The following is an 8,763-nucleotide window of genomic DNA, read 5'->3' as shown; positions in this document are numbered from 1 at the left end:
AGTTTGATTTAATTGAAGTTACTGTATATTGTGTTGTTCATGTGTTCCCGATATGAGCGGTACATCCTTGAATGAAATTTCTGTGGTTCTGCCTGTGCAACAAAAGAAAATATCCACCATCTCTTTGTGATTCAGTGTTTTAGAAACAAATTCTTCACAGAGGAAACATTAATTCTGTGGAATGTGGATATCAATGAAGGTATTTAACATTCTGGTGGTTAGTATTGATTTTTGGGGATTCATTTCATTCTTTCTCAGTCACTGGGAAGAGATTTATTTGCCTCTCCAGACAAATGCACTGTGCTGATTTCTAAGTTAGTAGACCATGTAATAGAATCAGTTAAACTCAGATATTATTTAAAAGTCTAAATATCCTCCTTTGTATCCTTGTATAGCTCAAAAAATTTCAAGAGCAATGACTCTCTTGCACTTGACTTACAAAAAAGTTTGATTTCAGTTATATTTTCTGTCAGTTTATAAGTGCATTGCTCAATTTAAGAATAATAAATTCTCCAGTTAAACTAAAACCTAAGTGAAATGTTGGCTTTTTGAAACATTCTTCTGTTGATAGTGTTGTCATGTGCATGCATTTAGTGGTAACTGGTGAAAAACTTGGTGTCAGCGTATAAAATTTATATTTTATTTTACAACCTCTGTTGCTAAAATGGCCCTTAACAAGGCACTTAACTTACAGCAGTGCAAATACAGCTGTTCAGCAGCCACTCACACATAATAAATGTGTTTGCTGTAGTCACATTGCAAATGATGGCGTTTATATTTTCTGATGATGCTGCTTGACTTACATATGGTGCTTATTTGCACCATATGTAAGTCAAACAGTATGAAACATTAACAAATTTATCTGCCTGTATCTATTCAATTTTCTAAATAATATTAAAAATCCTACCAGCAGCAGAAAGATAACCCAATTCTTCCTGGGAACCTAAGTATGAATCAAAAGGAGTTTTGTAAAAAGTACAATCTCTTCCCACAGCGGAATGGAGACTGTCCAATTTATCTGTTTAAACAGAGTTAAAATTTAATAAAAGCACAAAGAGAACATCTGAGGTAGTAAAGCTTTAAGTAAAATGCTTAATTAATTTAAAGATGCTTCTATGAGGGTCAAAAATAAAAGACTCTAAAAAAAGTTGGTTAAATGAAGTTTAAATGCTAGTGCTAACTTGCAATCCAGATGTTAATGTGGAGCATCTGATACTAATTTACTTACAAAAGCATTTTAGTACTAAGTAGAGTAAATAAAATCTATAGGGAAAAAAAACACTTTTTTTTAACTCGGGAAAATGTGAAAAGTGATTTTTTTTTGTTTTAACTGGATGGTGACCTTATATGAAAAATTATGTGGAAGGACAAAACCTATGTTTCTAGCACACTGAGCTACTATATGGAGCAGTGATGACCTTCTTTTTACATTATAATTGGTATAAATAAGAGCTTTTGAAGTTTACTGTATTTTTTTTTTTTTTTTTTGTTGTTGGAAATGTTGTAAAACATATGTGCTGATGAGAAACTGATGAGGATAAGGCAATGTACATGAAAAGATTAGTGTCTCGACTCATGATGCCAAAGTGGAACCCATCCCTTCCAGCAATTAGTCTTTTTTATTAGAAATGCTCCATAAACCATTGTGTTACCCTTGACAACAGAAGTGGGTAATAATTAGGTTGATTTACTAAGTTACATTCACTTGAGTAACCTTTTGAAAACAGATAGGAGTAGTTGTAGGCCTACTCTACTGTAAGTTTCATTTGTACTACCGTATATGATATTCTTGTAAAAGTGTTAGTTCTTCTTGAATAAAGAAATTTGTGGATCTGTTTAATCTATTAAAGCATCTTAAGCTGCTCTAAAACCACTATTTCATGTTTTACCCTGTTGGCATGAAACAATAGCGTTTATGTAACTAAACTTTTGAGCTATTTAAAGGGTCAAAAAGTAAGCAGTAAATCGTCAGTGGAATTAATTTATACTTTGCTGGCATACGTTAATGCATTACTTATTGGCTATTTGCTATTTTGTTGAGTAATCTTGTTTTTATCAATTTCATTCAATTGTGTTGTAACAAAATAATTTTCAAACCTGATAAATTTGTGATCAAAATTTGTGTGTTCATTTTTCTTAAAAACCAGTTGTCTACCTGTTAGCAGCTGTCAAAGTCATATTTGTCAGTCAAAAGTTCACAACGCTCGTTGGTAGTGGGGAGATAAGGCCTTTAGATGTCTCAAAAGAAGAAATGATCAGGACATAAATTTGGCAAACACCCAGTGTATGGATATAAAAAGATGTTACATTTACAAATGGCTAGCATGCCTTTGACTAGGGTTGTCAAAAGTATCGATACTCAAAAAAGTATTGATACTGAAACGTTGTACCCGGATACAATACTCGTTTTTAAAAGTATCGATACAGTGTTACCACCAGTGGCACCTAAGCAGTCATTCATCTAAAGTGCAGAATAGAGGACAATGCACTTTCAGAACACAGTGTGATTTAATAGTTCTGTGCACTTTTCAGTTTCACTCTTATTTTTGTTTTTTAACCGGTTTGGCTAGTGTCATTGTTATGTGTGCAAAGCATAGCCAAGGAAGGAACACTTAATTTTAGTTTTGTACGTTTTTATCAAGCTTGCTTAATATTGTGCACAGCATAGATCCTCAAAATATTGTTCTTATTGTTTATTGTATTTATTTATTGTATTTTATTTATTAATGAAAATATTTCTGTTGAATTTTGGAGTCTTTGTTTTTATCCTTGTGGTATCGAAAATGGTATCGAGTATCGAATATTTTCCTTAGTATCGGTATCGAGTTGAAAAGTTTAGTATCGTGACAACAATACCTTTGACAAGTACTAGAAGTAATAAGTGGAGCTGGTTTTTACAGGCAGTTTCCAGGGTTCCGTTTCACAAAGCAGGTTTAAGAAACTTAGATTCAAATTCGCACTTCAAAGCTTATCTGATCTGATGTTGGGAACTCTGAGTTTTCAGGTTTCACAACAGCTGCTATGAATTAGTTCAATCAATTCCAAGTAAAACCACCCAGAGTTTAGCAGGTTCGTAACAAGTATGAAAAGCCATTTTCAATGGAGCCTTGATTCGACGAGTCACCATGGCAACAGGCAACAGGAAGTTCCTATTTCACTCCACTGGAACTACAGATTTTAATGTGGAAATGAAAAATAAAAAAAAAAGAGAGAGAAAGTGAGACAGAGAATCAGCGCTACAGCTGCAAAGGAGAGGAAAAAAAAAAACGGCGAAGATGCCTCATTTATATGAAGTAGACAAAGGCAGGCCATTTTTACAATTATTAAATGCACTCTCCTCTCTGTTGTTCCATTGTAGATCACTAAAAAACGATAATAATATTAAATATAAAAACAAGAATTTTCTTGACAAAAAACATACTCCTAGACTGAACTGTAATAATATATTTTCTAAAGAACATTTTTGTTGCAGAAACTGAATTTTAGAAAGTAAAAAACACAAAATGATACTAGTAATAATTAAGTTTTATATATCTTGAAATGTTTACACATTTTAATTGGCCGTTCTGACATTTATCATGTTGACTAAATATGTATTTATAATATCTGAAAAATATTTCTTCACAGTTAAATTAATGCAATCCCTGACCAGTAATATTTGGAATATAAAGATCTGAAATTCATTTATAAACATCCAGGATGTTTATTCTAGACGTGGAGAACATCATTTTGTTTTAAACGGTCATTTAGACAAAGAAAAAATGTTTTTTCAGATATCAGGGATATATATTCAACTGCCTGTTGTCACTGCAATAATATTACAGGATTATTTCTTGAATGGTAGTAGATCAGTGTATCAATTTAGGGGAAATCTTCTGGCAGCAGGTGAAAATGAAGTCTGAAAATGCTGCTCTAATATATAGAACTTACTAATCATCCCATGGATCGCTCCTCATGTGGAGTCTTCCTTTACACAGTAAATACTGAGTGGCTGTTTGCAGCTGCACTTCGGATCTTATCATTCCAATAAATTGACGTTATTAGCAGCTATCAGGTCCATAGAATGGGTTCAGATTGTGCCAGTAGGCCCATTAGGTTTTTATCACTGAATGAATTCTAATGCTAACCCTAAAATAATTCCTTTTCCCCCCACAGAATTTATGGATCTATTTATGTGTAATCTGAAAAATTATTTCAGTAGTTCCTCATGTACTATAAATATTACTAAATAAAGATAGAATGTTCAACATATTGCTCATATTAAACCAACAAATACAAGTAAACTGAGTTGTAGAATCCTCTCCGTATAAATATTTAATTCCCTGTGAAAAAGTGCCGATCATTTTTTAATGAGATCCTCGTCAAATGGACATGCAATATTTGTTTTTAAAAACGTATATGTGTCTAACGGACCTAGTGAATGTTATATATATTTTTTATGTACAAAACTACAACAAAAATCGTACTAAATCAGGAAATAAAACAGCATGATTGGCTGTAAGGAGACAGAGGACACTGGGTTTACTACAGTGACTGAAAGAGAGCTTTGAAGAAACTCTCTTTGTGAAATGAAAAAGTCAGAGGCTCGCTTTTTTTCAGGGTTTAGAAAACAGAGTTTTCGGTAAAAGTGCTTCGTAAAACAGACCCACCATCACCCAGCATTTATTGCCACACTGTGAGTAAAGGTAGACAAATGCAGTGGAAGCCTCTAGGCCTGCCTTATTCATCAATACTAACACATGAAGTTTGATAGGGTTTGCATTGCTGCATTCTTGTGTTACCGAAAGGTTGTAAATTGACACTATATGGCAACTGATCCTGGCTCCTCACAATGAAATATAGCATGATATATGTGTAAGCGTACTCTCATAGCCATTCCTTCTGATGTCTGACCAAGATATCTGTGTAACAAAAAATAGCTATAAACAACTATTATTTTAATCAAACATTTACACACTCTAGCAACTGCCTGCAAAACAATGTCTTCGATTTTATTCCAAAATTACTAAGTTATTTTAAATAAGACCATTTGTTCTGACCACTAACTGGTTCAGAACTGTATGATTTTCATTTTCTTTTTCTATCATTGCAAGACAAGAATTGACATAGATTTAGATTTTTTTTTTTTTTAACTATCAATGTTTTAAACATTATGAACATTTTTCAGTTAAATGTTCCTAAAATTTACCAAAACTCCTATTTGTTCCTATTTTTTACACCTATTTCCATAGGTGGAAAGCCTTAAGCCTATTATTGATATCTGTTTTAAAATTTTCTCAAAATCTATTATATTTTTAGATAGCAGCTTCAAAGGTGTACTGGCTCTCTTGAGAGCATTCAGACCGAGTGCAGTATCTGCGGTGAGTGCAGTGGATTTATATATTGTCCCAATGCAAACTGTGCAGGGAAGGGCGGGGAACTGCCCAGCGGTTTATCCCATTAAGTGACTCTGATGTTGTCAAACAGCAGCACGGCATGAAGAGAGTGGAGTGGTGATTGCTGAAGTTAATTTAGCCCTATAAGGACAATTCATCATCCCTTACCTCCAGCATTCACTACCGACTTCCCAGCATTGGTGCTGTCTGCATGGGTAGATTTTAAGGAAGTACGGCCGCGTCAAAAAAAAAAAAGAAGAAAAAACAGTGATAATTTCGAAATCTTTTGGAAAATCCTTTGTGGTCCGGCATCTAGTTGCTGTAACTGATTACTCAATAATGATCCTCCCTACCATCAGTTTGAAACCTAAATCTAAAAGCACACTTGGGTTAGAGCACAGCAGTGATGTATTGCAAACCAACATGTCACCCTCTAATTTGTAAAAAATAAAATAAAAAGCTAAATAAAGTAAACACTTTAAACAGACAATTTAAGCTAATAAACTGAGATCCATTGGGGCTCAATTAAAAAAAAAGATTTGCAAAGCAGAGTGGGCAAAAATTACAGAACATAAACAAAACACTTATGACTGCAGTACTGATAGTGAAGTGTGGCACAAGGCATTATTAGGTTTATGGGCAAATTTATTTTATAACAGTAAAACTGCTCTAGATTGTTATTTTCCTTCAAAATGTAAAAAAAAAAGTATTTTGAAAACCATTATTGATTATAGTGCGCATTTTTTTTTCTCTGATGTTTTAATTGCAATAAATTATTCACTGCAAAAGTTTTAAGCTTGGCAAACGAGTAGAAACTAAAAAAAATCAAAGTGTGTCTGTGAGAGAGTGTGAGCAATAATGGTAGATTATTTTTTTCAATTTAACCCTCAATCATTATTCTTGCTCTTTACTATTCCCCCTGGCTCTGGAAATTCACATATTTTTTGCTTTCACAAGTGTAACAGAAGCATGCTTCAAATACCGAGGCATCTTTCAAAGTTTGTCTTAGAGTTTTAAGAATAAATATATCAAAAGGATTGCTCTGTTTATATCTGGCCACAGCAAGTACTGATTGAGCCATAACAGGGTTATGTAGCGAGAAAAAACAAAACAAATGGATTGCTGTATTTTGAGAAAATTAAGAAATGAATCTTGTTTTATGCATTTTGTGGTGACTAGAGTTAAATCACTATCGTACTGAGAAAAAGATTTTGGTGTTTGTTCAGATTTAGTAGTTATGATAGGCATTTTATTTGGTTAAAAATGATTTTAAAAAATAAATTAAGACAATCCTAAAGTTCATCTCTAAACTCCTTTTTAAAATTAGATTCAAGATCCAACATATATCTTTATTGATACTTCAAAAATCAAAATTTCATCATTAGTGTCAATTTTTTAGAAAACAAAAACAATAACAAAAAACTAACATTAACGTTTGAGAAATCAAATTGTCTTGAACATTTTATTTTGTTTAAAGGTAAAATTTGAAAACCTAGAGATTGTAGCCATGCCTTGTTTTCCAATCTAAACCATACATTTGTCAACTGTTTTACTCATGAGTAATACAAAGATGTAAAAGTTGTTTCAGGGCTGGAGAAAAAAAAAATTAACAAATACACCCTTCCTGAAAAGTGTGCATCATACTTTCGTTAGCAACTCAATGTATTGTAGATTAAATTAGATCATAGTGGTTATCACCATAACTTCTATGAAAATATATGTTTGAACAACAGAAAATTACATTATTTACTAAAATAGTTGTTTGAAATAACAGTTTAGCAGGTGAGCTGCTGACAATATGTCTCTTGGGATCTAGGTGTCACAATCATCATCATGTTCATCTTCAGGCATAGAGTGGAGAAAGGCCTCTCTGTTTGAAAGTCTGCGGTTTTGTTTGAATGACCCACCTTGGCAAAGTGGGCCAATTCTGACCGCTAAAGGGTCCATTCAGGCATGATGGCACATGTACAGTTGTATGCAAGTGTCTGGGCTGTGGCAGGAAGAAGAGGCAGGAATAGATGGGTTTGAGGAAGCAAGGTGGAGCAAAGAGAGCACAGGTGGCAGGGCAGGCAAGTGGGCGGTGAAACAGATGTGAGCAGAGCAGAAGACGAACTTCACTCAAAAACATAGTCCCTTCGATGTCTCCGCTACAGCCTAGAGCAGGAAGAGGAAGGGAAGGAAACAGAAAGAACATTAAATTTGAAGGTTTATTGATACACAGCCTTGCAGGAGTCCACATTGTTAGCAGTCAATGTTTAGACAGACGAGTTGTGATGGTATGCAAACAAATCTGCAGGTATCCAAAAAATTATTTCAATGGCAAAAATAGATAAATAATATTAGAAGGTAAAGCAAGGAGTTTTACCACACTGAATACCTTTTTTTAATAAGATTGACTCATTGTACAGTACTACTAATCAATAGGTCATTAAACAACCACAAACTCCTCTCAAACCATTGGTCCGTTGAAAGTGTTTACAATAAATTCATTATAAAAAAACATAGAAACAAATATAATTCCTAAAATATATCTTGCACTTTTTAGACAGTTAACTGACCACAATAAAGTGAAAATGGGATAAACATAAAACTTTACAAACCTATTTTTCACAGGACAGTAATAATCATATGATTTTTATTGTTTTTGTTATGTTGTGGTTGTGTTGTTGTTGTAATTGTTGGGTTATTGTTGTTGTTGTTTTTTTTGTTATTATTATGTTTTTACTTGATTAAAAGTGGGATCAAGGTCTTTTTGTAAATACTGGCATATCCACAGATAAAAATTTGTATAAAAAAAAATTCAAATGTAGAAATTTACTATTAGAAAAAAGGCTTAAAAATAATAAAAACATGGGTCTTTGATTAACACCCTTAAACGCCAACTGCTCCCCGAGCACCCCACGATGGCAGCCCACTTCTCCTCTAGGTGATGGGTTAAATGCTGAGCTAAATTTCTCCAATGTGAGATCAAGTTAAATCAATATTATTATTATTACATTATTATTGTTATTATTATGATTATTATTAAAGGATCATATTATAACCCAACTCAATTTTAAACGTATATTATAAAGAAAATATCAAGTGAAGTAAAAAAAATAATCCTGTTTTTTTTTGTTTTGTTTTTTTTTGTATGTGTTCATGTATGTGTTAAGGCTGTTAAGCTGTTTTTACTTGCATAATAGGTTTTTACGTTTAATGCTATGTAATAGGCATATAATTTGAGCTCAAAAATTATTATCTAAACCAGAAGTTTGCATCTCATGTATATACAATTAACATATGTTAAATGTGGATAATAGACCTATTATGTAAGCTATAATTTACTTATCTTTGCTGTTCTGTATATCTTATTTATTAATACAATTTTTTTTACATAGTTTAGCAC

Source organism: Cyprinodon tularosa, unplaced genomic scaffold (genome assembly GCF_016077235.1).
Source record: "Cyprinodon tularosa strain WSP-4 unplaced genomic scaffold, ASM1607723v1 ctg109, whole genome shotgun sequence".
In the NCBI taxonomy this organism is placed as follows: domain Eukaryota; kingdom Metazoa; phylum Chordata; class Actinopteri; order Cyprinodontiformes; family Cyprinodontidae; genus Cyprinodon; species Cyprinodon tularosa.
Note: the sequence above shows the minus strand (reverse complement) of the source record.